This window comes from Pristiophorus japonicus, unplaced genomic scaffold (assembly GCF_044704955.1).
Source record: "Pristiophorus japonicus isolate sPriJap1 unplaced genomic scaffold, sPriJap1.hap1 HAP1_SCAFFOLD_494, whole genome shotgun sequence".
NCBI classification, from domain to species: Eukaryota; Metazoa; Chordata; class Chondrichthyes; family Pristiophoridae; genus Pristiophorus; species Pristiophorus japonicus.
In genome coordinates this window covers 288,605-304,592 of record NW_027254400.1, presented here as the reverse complement: position 1 = coordinate 304,592, position 15,988 = coordinate 288,605, and the positions used below count along the sequence as shown (strand labels likewise).

The 15,988-nt window shown below is 50.9% G+C and overlaps 7 non-coding genes across 7 annotated transcripts; all 7 read left to right on the top strand.

Moving 5' to 3' along the window:
• The first annotated feature begins 466 nt into the window (after positions 1–466).
• trnat-cgu (transfer RNA threonine (anticodon CGU)) lies at positions 467–539 on the top strand. Its single transcript has one exon. It is a non-coding gene; the product is annotated as a tRNA-Thr (tRNA).
• Positions 540–1,921: 1,382 nt separating this feature from the next.
• trnar-ucg (transfer RNA arginine (anticodon UCG)) lies at positions 1,922–1,994 on the top strand. The gene has a single exon. It is a non-coding gene; the product is annotated as a tRNA-Arg (tRNA).
• A 4,391-nt stretch (positions 1,995–6,385) lies between these two features.
• trnat-ugu (transfer RNA threonine (anticodon UGU)) lies at positions 6,386–6,458 on the top strand. The gene has a single exon. It is a non-coding gene; the product is annotated as a tRNA-Thr (tRNA).
• A 1,868-nt stretch (positions 6,459–8,326) lies between these two features.
• On the top strand, positions 8,327–8,399 carry trnai-aau (transfer RNA isoleucine (anticodon AAU)). The gene has a single exon. It is a non-coding gene; the product is annotated as a tRNA-Ile (tRNA).
• A 645-nt stretch (positions 8,400–9,044) lies between these two features.
• Positions 9,045–9,117, top strand: trnat-ugu (transfer RNA threonine (anticodon UGU)). Its single transcript has one exon. It is a non-coding gene; the product is annotated as a tRNA-Thr (tRNA).
• Positions 9,118–9,692: 575 nt separating this feature from the next.
• Positions 9,693–9,765, top strand: trnar-ucg (transfer RNA arginine (anticodon UCG)). The gene has a single exon. It is a non-coding gene; the product is annotated as a tRNA-Arg (tRNA).
• Positions 9,766–15,591: 5,826 nt separating this feature from the next.
• On the top strand, positions 15,592–15,664 carry trnat-agu (transfer RNA threonine (anticodon AGU)). The gene has a single exon. It is a non-coding gene; the product is annotated as a tRNA-Thr (tRNA).
• The last annotated feature ends 324 nt before the right edge of the window (positions 15,665–15,988 follow it).

Here is a 15,988-nt window from a genome sequence, read left to right as displayed (position 1 = left end):
TCCCACTCTCACTCACTCCTTCCCTCTCCCTGTCCCTTTCCCCCACTTTCTCCCCTTCCCACTCTCCGCTCCTCTCTCTCCACTCACTCCTCAATCTCTCCCCTCCCTCTCTCTCTCTCCTTTCCCTTCTGACTTTCCCCTTCCCCCTCTCTAACCCCTTCCGGCTCGAGAGACAGTGAGCGACAGAGAGAAAGTGATAGAGAGACAGAGAGAGAGAGAGAGACAGTGATTGAGAGACTGACATAGAGAGACTGAGAGACAGAGAGATTGAGGCAGAGTGTGACTGAGTTGCCTTGGGATGTTTTACTATGTGAAAGACCCGATATATCGATGTTGAGAGGCGAATATTGAAGAGACGGAGGCAGGAGTCTGGGGGATGAGACACAATCTGAGCGTTTCACTGACCCCTCCTCATTCTTCAGACACACAGCATTAACTGGGGAATGACCCACAGCCCATGGCAGGTGGCTCCATAGCTCAGGGGTTAGAGCACTGGTCTCGTAAACCAGGGTCCGTGGGTTCAAATCTCACTGGGGCCTGCTCAAAATTAGTTCAGTATTTAAATACAGTATCAATTAACAACATGTTAAACAGCTGTGAGACTGACCCTGGAACAACAGGCTCCACTCACAACCTTCTCTCTCTCTGCCTGACACATTTTACATCTTTTTTCCGCTATCTCGCTTTTCCCGTCTCACATTCCCATCTCCCCCTCCCTCCTCTCTCTCTCTTTTCCCTTTTTTTCAGATTCTCACATTCTCCCTCTCTCTCCCCTTCCTTTCTCTCTCTCCCCTGTCTCCTCCCTCTCTCCTCTTCCCTTCTCTCTCTCCCCTTCCCCTCCCTCTCTCTCTCCTTCCGCTCCCTCCCCTCACTCCTCTCTCTCCCGCTTTTGCCTTTCTTTTCAGATTCTCCCCTGCTCCCTCTCTCTCCCCTTCCTTTCTCTCTCCTGCCTCCTCCCTCTCTCGACTTCCCATCTCGCTCCCCTCCCCCTCGCTCTCTCCCATTACGCTCTCTTCCATTCCCCTCTGGCTGACTCCTTCCCCCTCTCTCTCCCATTCCCTCTCCCACTCATTCCCCTCTCTCCCTCCTTTTACAACTTCCAAGCACTAATCTCTCTCACAGAGCCGACACAGACACGATGGGCCGAATGGCCCACCTTGTGTGCTGTAAGATTCTGTGAATGTTCAGGGATGAATCACCGAGAATGATTATTCAGGCCCCACCTCCTTGTTAACAATAGTAAGATGGAAACAGGAGCTGGTGTTACAGGTGGCTCCATAGCTCAGGGGTTAGAGCACTGGTTTTGTAAACCAGGGCTCGTGGGTTCAGATCTCACTGGGGCTTTCTCAATTTTGGCTTCTGTTACTGAATTGACCGTCAATCGATGACAGGCCGACACCATCAACAGGAACCACTCACTCCGCACTTTACAATCTGCCCACAGCACTTTCACTTCCCACCCCCAGTCTGGATCCCACCTTTTCCACATCCAGTCTCAGAGACACCGATATATCATCGACTCATAGAAACTTACAGCAGGGAAGGAGACCATTTCGGCCCATCGTGTCCGCACCAGCCGACCAAGAGCTATCTGCTGGGCGGTCCGCATGTCCCAGACACGAGACTCCCAAAGCAAGCGCTCTACTCGGAACTCCTTCACGGCAAGCGAGCCAAAGGTGGGCAGAGGAAACGTTACAAGGGACACCCTCAAAGCCTCCCTGATAAAGTGCAACATCCCCACCGACACCTGGGAGTCCCTGGCCAAAGACCAGTCTCCCCTTCCATCTCTCTCACTCCTTCCCCACTCTCTCCCATTCCCCTCCCTCTCTTTCTCCTTCCCCACTCTCTCACTCCTTCCCCACTCTCTCTTTTCCCTTCCCCTCTCTTTCCTGCTCCTTCCCGTGTCTTTCTCAAGGCAGGTGGCTCCATAGCTCAGGGGTTAGAGCACTGGTCTTCGCAACCAGGGGTTGTGAGTTCAAATCTCACTGCAGCCTAATTTTAGTATTTAGACACCTGTCTCTCATTCCTCCCACTCTCTTCCCCCTTGAAAAGATGCAACATTCAGATGAACCCCCTCACAGTGTTTGGGCTCATTCAAAAGGATATTTAATTTGGGACTATCGATTGGAAAGTTTGGAACCCTAAAGTGCTTATGGAAGAAACTACAAACTTGAGTAGAATTTTGGAATTTTTAAAGACACATTCAAGGCTGTGTGCGGGCCTAAAGAACTGACAGGAGACAACTTGATTATTGAGACTGTCTGGGTGTTGGGACTAACATAACTTGTCTGGAGAAATGGGTATTCGAGAATCCTTCTCCACAAGAGACATTAACATTACAACAAATAACCCAGAGATAGCCAACCATCAACCTGAATCTGGAAAACCATTTCAGCATATACATCACCAAGAGGCCCAATCCAGCCTGTATGCGAACAACTAAGCACAAAAGGACATTGCGATTACCAAACTAATATTTCCATCAGGAAACAGTTTATCGAACATCAACCCACCCAAAACATATTAACTTTGAACGAGCCCGCCAAAATATTACAAAGAAGAGTCAAGCCCGCCAAATACAAACAAAGAAACCTGGACTGATTTGCTGGTAAGATTAGAACCACTCAAACCGTATAACTGGCCCCTGTTTTAACAGAGGATATGACATACTTTGCCATACAATCGAGACCACGCTTGTGTCATCAAGAAGGGAGAGAAACCAACGCGACCGTTGTAAACTAACTTCTCCAGCCTCGAAGTCCTGAAGTCCTGAAGGAAGAACATCACCATCGCGGCAACAACTGACCACAGCCAACGTGGTATCAATGAAAAACCACCGCGATCGACCAAACTACAAATAAACTCCAACTGGAAGAAACCGAAGAATCGAAAGTTTCCAGTCTACAATCTAAGGCCTGACTACCAACAGGTGAAAACATTACCTAAAGGGACTTTGAACCTATTTCTAACGAAGAAAACCGGGTACTTACCCCATAGATCCAAAACGTGCTTTACCGCATCAGTGGACTCAACCCAACTGAAGATTGTGCAGCTAGTAGTCTTCTCCGACGTTCGGGGTACGGCAAGCAGAACCTACACAATTCAAGGAACCCCGAAACCGTGAACTACCGCTAACTGACCAGAAAGAATTGGTAAGCCTAGTCCCTGCCTGCCCTGGAGTCTAACCTAGCTAGGATTAGGTATGGGGAGGTGGGAGGTGTCATTTTACTGTACACCCCCTTTGAATGTGTAATGTATTGTTCTTTATCAGAGTGATTATAAGTTTTGACATTGTATTTTCTTGTCTTTAATAAAATCAAAGTTCTTTTGCACCAAACCAGTGACCTTTGCACTTTGTCACACCCCCCCAAATAAATCCAGAGTTTAGAACCCAAGGGAGTGGGGACGATTCGAACCGCTCAAGTAGGTCAGAGGTGAACCTGACCCCCGGGACCACCACCACACTCTTACACTCCCGTCTCTCTCTTTTCCCTTTCCTTTCAGGTTCTCCCCCTCTCTGTCCTCCCCCTCTCTCTCTCACTCCTTCCCGCTCTCTCCCCGTAACATCTCTCTCCCCTTCCTCCCTCTCTCTCCCTTGCCTCTCCATCTTCCTCCCTGTCTCCCCATCCCCTTCCCCTCCCACTCTTTCCCCTCCCCCTCTCTCTCCCGCTCCTTCCCCTCTCTCCCCGCCCTTCCACACTCTCTCTCTCCCCTTCCCCTTCCTCTCTCTCCCTTTCTCCGCTCTCTCTCACCCCTTCCCTCACTTTTTTCCCTCCTTTCAGGTTGTCTCCCTCACTGCCCTCACCCTCTGTCTCTCATTCCTTCCTCCTCTCTCTCCCCGTCCCTCACTCACTTCCCCCTTTTCCCTCCCTCCTTTCTCTCTCTTTTCCCTTTCCTTTCAGATTCTCTCCCTCTCTCTCCCCTTCCCCTCTCTGCCCTCCCCCTCTCTCTCTCATTCCTTCCCCCTCTCTCCCCTTAACATCTCTTTCCCCATCCTCTCTCTCCCCTGCCCCTCCTAGTCTCCTCTTCCCCCCTCTCTCTCACTCCTTCCCCACTCTCTATTTTGCCCTGTCTCCCCCTCCCCTTCCCCTCCCACTCTCTCCCCTCTCCCTCTCTTCCATTCATTCAGCTCTCTTTACCCACTCACTCTCTCTCTCCATCCCCTCCCTCTCTTTCGCCACCTTCCTCTCTTCCTCGCTGTCTCCTCTTCCCCGTCTCTCTCTCACTTCTTCCCCTCACTCTCCCCTTCCCTCTCTCTCACTCCCTCCCCTCACTCTCCCCTTCCCTCTCTCTCACTCCTTCCCCTCACTCTCCCCTTCCCTTTCTCTCAATCCTTCCCCTCACTCTCCCCTTCCCTCTCTCTTCCTCTAATAGATCCCCACCTAGTGGACTATCGATGTAATAACAACGACTGACACGCTCCTCTCTCTCTCCTTCTCTCTCTCTCTCTCTCCCCTTCCCACTCTCACTCTCTCCTTACCTCTCCCTGCCCCTTTCCCCCGCTATCTCCCCTTCTCCACTCTCCGCTCCTCTCTCTCCACTCACTCCTCAATCTCTCTCCTCCCTCTCTCTCTCTCTCCCCTTTCCCTTCTGACTTTCCCCTTCCCCCTCTCGAACCCCTTCTGGTTCGAGAGACAGTGAGCGACAGAGAGAAAGTGATAGAGAGACAGAGGGAGTGAGAAAGAGAGAGACAGAGAGACAGAGAGATTGAGGCAGAGTGTGACTGAGTTGCCTTGGGATGTTTTACTACGTGAAAGAGCCGATATATCGATGTTGAGAAGTGAATATTGAAGAGACGGAGGCAGGAGTCTGGGGGATGAGACACAATCTGAGCGTTTCACTGACCCCTCCTCATTCTTCAAATGAAAAAACTGGCTCCTCTTCACCTGGCCAGGCTGTGGGTTCATTGTTCAGCTTCCCGTCTGAGACTGGAGATGGGAAGTGTTTTCGCGTTCGAGTGGCTTTCTAATCTGGTCACTGGCTTCACGTGAACGGGTGCCTCAGGTTCCTGAGCCCCTTTGTCAGTGGCCCCCCCCTTCCTTTTGCTGGGACTGGTGGGTGAACCTTCACATCCTGGGTTTTGTCACAGCCAGCCGCCATGTGGTCTCCAGAGTTTTAACAAACCAGCGTTTTCACGTACCTGCACAGGGAGATCCCATCACAGGGAAAATACCCTCAGAGACAAACCCTACAAAGTCCACGCAATATTCTCGACTGAGTCCATTCTTTAACCAGAGACTTTGCGATCTCTTCACTCTCTCTCCCCTTCGCATCTCTCCCTTTCCCCTCTCTCTCCCCTTCCTTTCTCTCTGCCCTGCCTCCTTCCTCTCTCCCCTTCCCCACTCTCTCTCTCACTCCTTCCCTCTCTCTCCCCTTCCCTCTCTCTCCCCTTCCGCTCTCTCCCTTTCCCCTCTCTCTCCCCTTCCTTTCTCTCTGCCCTGCCTCCTTCCTCTCTCCCCTTCCCCACTCTCTCTCTCACGCCTTCCCTCTCTCTCCCCTTCCCCTCTCTCCCCTTCCATCCCTTATTCTCCCCTTCCCCACTCTCTCTCTCAACTTCCCCCTCTTTCTCATTCCTTCCAGCTCTCTCTCTCTCCTTCCACTCTCTCTTTTCCCTTCCCCTCTCTTTCCTGCTCCTTCCCCTGTCGCTCCTAGCACAGGTGGCACCATAGCTCAGGGGTTAGAACACTGGTCTTGTAAACCAGAGATCCTGAGTTCAAATTTCCCAGAAACCCACTCTAAATTAGCTCAGTATTTAAATTCACTCTCAATTAACTTCAAGCCTGTCTCTCCCCTTCCAAATATCACACTCCCTTCTCCATTCTATTCCGCTTCCCCTCTCTCTTTCTTTTCAGATTCTCCCCTGCTCCCTCTCTCTAACCTTCCTTTCTCTCTCCCCTGCCTCCTCCCTCTCTCGACTTCCCATCTCTCTCGCCTCGCTCTCTCCCATTCCCCTCTGGCTGATTCCTTCCCTCTCCCTTTCATAGAAACATAGAAAATAGGTGCAGGAGCAAGCCATTCAGCTCTTCGAGCCTGCACCGCCATTCAATGAGTTCATGGCTGAACATGAAACTTCAGTACCCCCTTCCTGCTTTCTCGCCATAACCCTTGATCCCCCGAGTAGTAAGGACTTCATCTAACTCCCTTTTGAATATATTTAGTGAATTTCCCATTCCCTCTCCCACTCATTCCCCTCTCTCCCGCCTTTTACAACTTCCAAGCACTAATCTCTCTCACAGAGCCGGCACAGACACGATGGGCCGAATGGCCCTCCTTGTGTGCTGTAAGATTCTGTCAATGTTCAGGGATGAATCACTGAGAATGATTATTCGGGCCCCACCTCCTTGTTAACAATAGTAAGATGTAAACAGGAGCTGGTGTTACAGGTGGCTCCATAGCTCAGGGGTTAGAGCACTGGTCTTGTAAACCAGGGGTTGTGAGTTCGAATCTCACTGGGGCCTACTCAAAATTAGTTCAGCATTTAAATTCACCATCAATTAACAAGGGGTTTAAATTATAAATATTAAACAGCTCTGAGACTGACCCTGGAACAACAGGATCCCCTCTCCTCTTCTCGACTCTCTGTCCCTTTCCAAATCTCTCTCTCTTCCCCATCAAGACCCGTTCTACATCTTTTTGCCCCGTCGCTCACACATTCCCCTCTTCCCCCTTCCCCCTCCCTCGCCTTGTCCTCTTTCCTTCCCCTCTCTCTCACTCCTTCCCCTCTCTCTCACTCCTTCCCCCTCTCTCCCCTTCCCCTCCCTCTCTCTCCCCTTCCCCTCCCTCCCTCTCATTCCTTCCCCCTCTCTCTCATTCCTTCCCCTCTCTCTCATTCCTTCCCCTCTCTCTCACTCCTTCCACTCTCTCTTTTCCCTTCCCCTCTCTTTCCTGCTCCTTCCCGTGTCTTTCCCAGAGCAGGTGGCCCCATAGCTCAGGGGTTAGAGCACTGCTCTTGTAAACGAGAAGTCGTGAGTTTAAATCACACTGGAGCCAAATCAAAATTAGCTCAGTATTTAAATTCACCGTGAATTAACTAGCGATTTAATTATAAATATTAAACAGCTCTGAGACTGACCCTGGAATTACAGCTCCCCTCTCCTCTTCTTGTCCTGATTTACTCTCTCTCCCACATTAAAAATCTCTCTTTCCCTTCCCCATCATGACCCATTCTGCATCTTTTTCCCACTTTTCCCATCTCTCACTCATTCCCCTTTCTTATCCTCTCTCTTCCCCTCCCTGTTCTCACCCCCCCTCTCTCTCCTTCCCCTCCCTCTCTTTCCCCTTCCCCTCGCTCTCTTTCCCTTTCCTCGCTCTCCCCTTCCCCTCTCACTCTCCCTCTTTCCCCTCTCTCTCCTCTCTCCCCTTCCCTCTCTACTTTCATTCTGACCCCACTCCTTCCCCTTCTCTCCCCTTCCCCTCTCTCCCTTTCCCCACTCTCTCTCCTTCCCCTCGCTCTCTTTCCCTTTCCTCGCTCTCCCCTTCCCCTCTCACTCTCCCTCTTTCCCCTCTCTCTCCTCTCTCCCCTTCCCTCTCTACTTTCATTCTGACCCCACTCCTTCCCCTTCTCTCCCCTTCCCCTCTCTCCCTTTCCCCACTCTCTCTCCTTCCTCTCTCTCTCTTTCCCTTTCCTCGCTCTCCCCTTCCCCTCTCACTCTCCCTCTTTCCCCTCTCTCTCCTCTCTCCCCTTCCCTCTCTACTTTCATTCTCTCCCCACTCCTTCCCCTTCTCTCCCCTTCCGCTCTCTCCCCTTCCCTCTCGACTTTCATTCTCTCCCCACTCCTTCCCCTTCTCTCCCTTCTCCTCTCTCCCTTTCCCCCTCGAGAGACACACAGAGAGAAAGTGAGAGTGTGTGAGAGAGACAGAGAAAGAGTGAGAAAGTGTTGTGTGTGCAATAACTCAATAGACAGATTACTGTCAACTCCGAACAGGTACACACCTGGCTCTACTTTATTCGGGCCCAAAGTGATTACATTACAAGATGGCTGGCCTTTTATACCTGGGCCGAACACGCGTGTGTACAGCCCAAAGACCTCCTACAGTGGCCCCACCTGGTGGCTAGTAACCCCAAGCATACATACATGACAGAAAGAGAGAGACAGAGAGACAGAGAGAGACAGAGAGACAGAGAGATTGAGGCAGAGTGTGACTGAGTTGCCTTGGGATGTTTTACTACGTGAAAGACACGATATATCGATGTTGAGAAGTGAATATTGAAGAGACAGAGGCAGGAGTCTGGGGGATGAGACACAATCTGAGCGTTTCACTGACCCCTCCTCATTCTTCAAACACACAGCACTAACTGGGGAATGACCCACAACCAAGGGCAGGTGGTTCCATAGCTCAGGGGTTAGAGCACTGGTCGAATAAACCAGTGGTCGTGGGTTCAAATCTCACTGGGGCCTTCTCAAGATTAACTCAGTATTTAAATTAACTAGAGATTTAATTATAAATATTAAACAGCTCTGAGATTGACCCTGCAACTACAGGCTCCATTCCCTGTCTCTCTGCTTTCCAGATCACGACCCGTTCCACGTTTTTTTTTACTCCTCTCTCACTTTCCCGCGATCTCATTTTCTCCATCTCTCTCTCCCCTTCCCCTCTCTCTCTCCCCTTCCCTCTCTCTCCTTCCGCTCCCTCCCCTCCCTCCTCTCTCTCCCTCTTTTGCCTTTCTTTTCAGATTCTCCCCTGCTCCCTCTCTCTCCCCTTCCTTTCTCTCTCCCCTGCCTCCTCCCTCTCTCGACTTCCCATCTCACTCCCCTCCCCCTCTCACGCTCTCCCATTCCGCTCTCTCCCATTCCCCTCTGGCTGACTCCTTCCCCCTCTCTCTCCCATTCCCTCTCCCACTCATTCCCCTATCTCCCTCCTTTTACAACTTCCAAGCACTAATCCCTCTCACAGAGCTGACACAGACACGATGGGCCGAATGGCCCTCCTTGTGTGCTGTAAGATTCTGTCAATGTTCAGGGATGAATCACCAAGAATGATTATTCGGGCCCCACCTCCTTGTTAACAATAGTAAGATGCAAACAGGAGCTGGTGTTACAGGTGGCTCCATAGCTCAGGGGTTAGAGCACTGGTCTTGTAAACCAGAGGTCGTGGGTTCAAATCTCACTGGGGCCTACTCAATTTTGGCTTCTGTTACTGAATTGACCATCAATCAGCGACAGGCCGACACCATCAACAGGAACCACTCACTCCGCACTTTATAATCTGCCCACAGTACTTTCACTTCCCACCCCCAGTCTGTATCCCACCTTTTCCACATCCAGTCTCAGAGACACCGATATATCATCGACTCATAGAAACTTACAGCAGGGAAGGAGACCATTTCGGCCCATCGTGTCCGCACCAGCCGACCAAGAGCTATCTGCTGGGCGGTCCGCATGTCCCAGACACGAGACTCCCAAAGTAAGCGCTCTACTCGGAACTCCTTCACGGCAAGCGAGCCAAATGTGGGCAGAGGAAACGTTACAAGGGACACCCTCAAAGCCTCCCTGATAAAGTGCAACATCCCCACCGACACCTGGGAGTCCCTGGCCAAAGACCAGTCTCCCCTTCCATCTCTCTCACTCCTTCCCCACTCTCTCCCATTCCCCTCCCTCTCTTTCTCCTTCCCCACTCTCTCCCTCCTTCCACTCTCTCTTTTCCCTTCCCCTCTCTTTCCTGCTCCTTCCCGTGTCTTTCTCAGGGCAGGTGGCTCCATAGCTCAGGGGTTAGAGCACTGGTCTTCGCAACCAGGGGTTGTGAGTTCAAATCTCACTGCAGCCTAATTTTAGTATTTAGACACCTGTCTCTCATTCCTCCCACTCTCTTCCCCCTTGAAAGGATGCAACATTCAGATGAACCCCCTCACAGTGTTTGGGCTCATTCAAAAGGATATTTAATTTGGGACTATCGATTGGAAAGTTTGGAACCCTAAAGTGCTTATGGAAGAAACTACAAACTTGAGTAGAATTTTGGAATTTTTAAAGACACATTCAAGGCTGTGTGCGGGCCTAAAGAACTGACAGGAGACAACTTGATTATTGAGACTGTCTGGGTGTTGGGACTGACATAACTTGTCTGGAGAAATGGGTATTCGAGAATCCTTCTCTACAAGAGACATTAACATTACAACAAATAACCCAGAGATAGCCAACCATCAACCTGAATCTGGAAAAACATTTCAGCATATACATCACCAAGAGGCCCAATCCAGCCTGTATGCGAACAACTAAGCACAAAAGGACATTGCGATTACCAAACTAATATTTCCATCAGGAAACAGTTTATCGAACATCAACCCACACAAAACATATTAACTTTTAACGAGCCCGCCAAAATATTACAAAGAAGAGTCAAGCCCGCCAAATTCAATCAAAGAATCCTGGACTGATTTGGTGCGAAGATTAGAACCACTCAAACCGTATAACTGGTCCCTGTTTTAACAGAGGGTGTGACATATTTTGCCATACAACCGAGACCACGCTTGTGTCATCAAGAAGGTAGAGAAACCAACGCGACCGTTGTAAACTAACTTCTCCAGCCTCGAAGTCCTGAAGTCATGAAGGAAGAACATCACTATCGCAGCAACAACTGACCACAGCCAACGTGGTATCAATGAAAAACCACCGCGATCGAACAAACTCCAAATAAACTCCAACTGGAAGATACTGAAGAATCGAAAGTTTCCAGTCTACAATCTAAGTCCTGACTACCAACAGGTGAAAACATTACCTAAAGAGACTTTGAACCTATTTCTAACGAAGAAAACCGGGTACTTACCCCATAGATCCAAAACGTGCTTTACCGCATCAGTGGACTCAACCCAACTGAAGATTGTGCAGCTAGAAGTCTTCTCCAACGTTCGGGGTACGGCAAGCAGAACCTACACAATTCAAGGAAGCCCGAAACTGCGAACTACCGCTAACTGACCAGAAAGGATTGGTAAGCATAGTCCCTGCCTGCCCTGGAGTCTAACCTAGCTAGGATTAGGTATGGGGAGGTGGGAGGTGTCATTTTACTGTACACCCCGTTTGAATGTGTAATGTATTGTTCTTTATTCGAGCGATTATAAGTTTTGACATTGTATTTTCTTGTCTTTAATAAAATCAAAGTTCTTTTGCACCAAACCAGTGACCTTTGCACTTTGTCACAACCCCCAAATAAATCCAGAGTTTAGAACCCAAGGGAGTGCGGACGATTCGAACCGCTCAAGTAGGTCAGAGGTGAACCTGACCCCCGGGATCACCACCACACTCTTACACTCCCGTCTCTCTCTTTTCCCTTTTCTTTCAGGTTCTCCCCCTCTCTGCCCTCCCCCTCTCTCTCTCACTCCTTCCCCCTCTCTCCCCGTAACATCTCTCTCCCCTTCCTCCCTCTCTCTCCCTTGCCTCTCTCTCTTCCTCCCTGTCTCCCCATCCCCTTCCCCTCCCACTCTTTCCCCTCCCCCTCTCTCTCCCGCTCCTTCCCCTCTCTCCCCGCCCTTCCACACTCTCTCTCTCCCCTTCCCCTTCCTCTCTCTCCCTTTCTCCACTCTCTCTCACCCCTTCCCTCACTTTTTTCCCTCCTTTCAGGTTGTCTCCCTCTCTGCCCTCACCCTCTCTCTCTCATTCCTTCCTCCTCTCTCTCCCCTTCCCTCACTCACTTCCCCCTTTTCCCTCCCTCCTTTCTCTCTCTTTTCCCTTTCCTTTCAGATTCGCTCCCTCTCTCTCCCCTTCCCCTCTCTGCCCTCCCCCTCTCTCTCTCATTCCTTCCCCCTCTCTCCCCTTAACACCTCTTTCCCCATCCTCTTTCTCCCCTGCCCCTCCTAGTCTCCTCTTCCCCCCTCTCTCTCACTCCTTCCCCACTCTCTATTTTGCCCTGTCTCCCCCTCCCCTTCCCCTCCCACTCTCTCCCCTCTCCCTCTCTTCCACTCATTCAGCTCTCTTTACCCACTCACTCTCTCTCTCCATCCCCTCCCTCTCTTTCCCCACCTTCCTCTCTTCCTCGCTGTCTCCTCTTCCCCATCTCTCTCTCACTCCTTCCCCTCACTCTCCCCTTCCCTCTCTCTCACTCCCTCCCCTCACTCTCCCCTTCCTTCTCTCTCACTCCTTCCCCTCACTCTCCCCTTCCCTTTCTCTCAATCCTTCCCCTCACTCTCCCCTTCCCTCTCTCTTCCTCTAATAGAGCCCCACCTAGTGGACTATCGATGTAATAACAACGACTGACACGCTCCTCTCTCTCTCCTTCTCTCTCTCTCTCTCTCTCTCTCTCCCCTTCCCACTCTCACTCTCTCCTTCCCTCTCCCTGCCCCTTTCCCCCGCTATCTCCCCTTCTCCACTCTCCGCTCCTCTCTCTCCACTCACTCCTCAATCTCTCTCCTCCCTCTCTCTCTCTCTCCCCTTTCCCTTCTGACTTTCCCCTTCCCCCTCTCGAACCCCTTCTGGCTCGAGAGACAGTGAGCGACAGAGAGAAAGTGATAGAGAGACAGAGGGAGTGAGAAAGAGAGAGACAGAGAGACAGAGAGATTGAGCCAGAGTGTGACTGAGTTGCCTTGGGATGTTTTACTACGTGAAAGAGCCGATATATCGATGTTGAGAGGTGAATATTGAAGAGACGGAGGCAGGAGTCTGGGGAATGAGACACAATCTGAGCGTTTCACTGACCCCTCCTCATTCTTCAAACGAAAAAACTGGCTCCTCTTCACCTGGCCAGGCTGTGGGTTCATTGTTCAGCTTCCCGTCTGAGACTGGAGATGGGAAGTGCTTTCGCGTTCGAGTGGCTTTCTAATCTGGTCACTGGCTTCACGTGAACGGGTGCCTCAGGTTCCTGAGCCCCTTTGTCAGTGGCCCCCCCCTTCCTTTTGCTGGGACTGGCGGGTGAACCTTTACATCCTGGGTTTTGTCACAGACAGCCGCCATGTGGTCTCCAGAGTTTTAACAAACCAGCGTTTTCACGTACCTGCACAGGGAGATCCCATCACAGGGAAAATACCCTCAGAGACAAACCCTACAAAGTCCACGCAATATTCTCGACTGAGTCCATTCTTTAACCAGAGACTTTGCGATCTCTTCACTCTCTCTCCCCTTCCCACCTCTCCCTTTCCCCTCTCTCTCCCCTTCCTTTCTCTCTGCCCTGCCTCCTTCCTCTCTCCCCTTCCCCACTCTCTCTCTCACTCCTTCCCTCTCTCTCCCCTTCCCTCTCTCTCCCCCCTTCCGCTCTCTCCCTTTCCCCTCTCTCTCCCCTTCCTTTCTCTCTGCCCTGCCTCCTTCCTCTCTCCCCTTCCCCACTCTCTCTCTCACTCCTTCCCTCTCTCTCCCCTTCCCTCTCTCTCCCCTTCCGCTCTCTCCCTTTCCACTCTCTCTTCCCTTCCTTTCTCTCTGCCCTGCCTCCTTCCTCTCTCCCCTTCCCCACTCTCTCTCTCACCCCTTCCCTCTCTCTCCCCTTCCCCTCTCTCCCCTTCCATCCCTTATTCCCCCCTTCCCCACTCTCTCTCTCAAATTCCCCCTCTTTCTCATTCCTTCCCGCTTTCTCTCTCCTCTTCCCCCTCTCTCTCCCCTTCCCCTCTCTCCCCTTCCATCCCTTATTCTCCCCTTCCCCACTCTCTCTCTCAACTTCCCCCTCTTTCTCATACCTTCCCGCTCTCTCTCTCTCCTTCCACTCTCTCTTTTCCCTTCCCCTCTCTTTCCTGCTCCTTCCCCTGTCATTCCCAGCACAGGTGGCTCCATAGCTCAGGGGTTAGAGTACTGGTCTTGTAAACCAGAGGTCTTGAGTTCAAATTTCCCAGGAACCCACTCTAAATTAGCTCAGTATTTAAATTCACTCTCAATTAACTTCAAGCCTGTCTCTCCCCTTTCAAATATCACCCTCCCTTCTCCATTCTACTCCGCTTCCCCTCCCTCCTCCTCTCTCTTTCTTTTCAGATTCTCCCCTGCTCCCTCTCTCGAACCTTCCTTTCTCTCTCCCCTGCCTCCTCCCTCTCTCGACTTCCCATCTCTCTCCCCCCCCCCTCTCGCTCTCTCCCATTCCCCTCTGGCTGATTCCTTCCCATTCCCTCTCCCACTCATTCCCCTCTCTCCCGCCTTTTACAACTTCCAAGCACTAATCTCTCTCACACAGCCGACACAGACACGATGGGCCGAATGGCCCTCCTTGTGTGCTGTAAGATTCTGTCAATGTTCAGGGATGAATCACCGAGAATGATTATTCAGGCCCCACCTCCTTGTTAACAATAGTAAGATGCAAACAGGAGTTGGTGTTACAGGTGGCTCCATAGCTCAGGGGTTAGAGCACTGGTCTTGTAGACCAGGGGTCGTGGGTTCAAATCTCACTGGCCTACTCAAAATTAGTTCAGCATTTAAATTCACCATCAATTAACAAGAGGTTTAAATTATAAATATTAAACAGCTCTGAGACTGACCCTGGATCAACAGGATCTTCTCGACTCTCTGTCCCTTTCCAAATCTCTCTCTATTCCCCATCAAGACCCATTCTTCATCTTTTTTCCCCATCGCTCACACATTCCCCTCTCCCCCCTTCCCCCTCCCTCGCCTTGTCCTCTTTCCTTCCCCTCTCTCTCACTCCTTCCCCTCTCTCTCACTCCTTCCCCTCTCTCTCCCCTTCCCCTCCCTCTCACTCCTTCCCCCTCTCTCCCCTTCCCCTCCCTCTCCCTCCTTCCACTCTCTCTTTTCCCTTCCCATCTCTTTCTTGCTCCTTCCCCTGACTAGTTCAAAGCAGGTAGCTCCATAGCTCAGGGGTTAGAGCACTGGTCTAAATAAACCAGGGGTCGTGAGTTCAAATCTCACTTGAGCCTACTCAAAATGAGCTCAGTATTTAAGTTCACCGTCAATTAACAAGGGCTTAAATTATAAATATTAAACAGCTCTGAGACCGACCCTTGAAGAACAGGCTTCTCTCTCCCCTTCCAAACCTCTCTCTTCCTTCCCCATCACATTCCGTTCTGCATCTTTTTACCCTCTCTCCCGCTATCTCTCTTTCCCTGTCTCTCACTCCTTCCCCTCTCTCCCCTCACTCTCTATCCTTTCACCTATCTCGCCCCTTCTGCTCTCTCCTTGCTGATCTTTCTCCTCTTCCCCCTCTCTCTCAGCTTCCCCCTCTCTCCCTCTCCTTCCCCCCTCGCTCACAATTCTGCTCTCTCTCCCCTTCCCCTCTCGCTCACTCCTTTCTCTCTCCCTTTTCATTTTCTCCCCTCCTCGCTCTATCTTCCCTCTACTTCTCCCTCCCCTCACCTGTCTCCACTCCCCTCCCTTCTGACTTTCTCTCCTTCCCTCGCTCTCGCTCTCCCCTTTCCCATCAGACTCTCCCCCTCTCCATCTCAACAATTCTCCCCTTCTCCCTCTCTCCCCTTCCTCCGCTCTACACAGAAAGAGAGAGACAGTGAGAGAGAGAGAGAGAGAGAGAGAGAGACAGAGAGATTGGGGCAGAGTGTGACTGAGTTGCCTTGGGATGTTTTACTACGTGAAAGACCCGATATATCGATGTTGAGAAGCGAATATTGAAGAGACGGAGGCAGGAGTCTGGGGGATGAGACACAATCTGAGCGTTTCACTGACCCCTCCTCATTCTTCAAACACACAGCACTAACTGGGGAATGACCCACAACCCAGAGCAGGTGGTTCCATAGCTCAGGGGTTAGAGCACTGGTCTAGTAAACCAGAGGTTGTGGGTTCAAATCTCACTGGGGCCTACTCAAAATTAACTCAGTATTTAAATTAGCAAGGGCTTTAATTGTAAATATGGGTCAAATACTTTATTTAGATGGAGAGTGACAGAGTTAATTCAGAGATGAGGGCCTTGAAGTTCAGGATGGTGTGAGATGTGAATAGGCTGGCCAGTGATCCTTAAAGGGTTGATGTTGGATTGACAATGGCAAACATTTAAAGATCACATGGATGAACTCCAACAATTACACATCCCTGTCTGGAGTAAAAATAAAATGGGGAATGTGGCTCACAAGGGAAATGAAGGATAGTGTTAAATCCAAGAAAGAGGCAGATAAATTGGCCAGAAA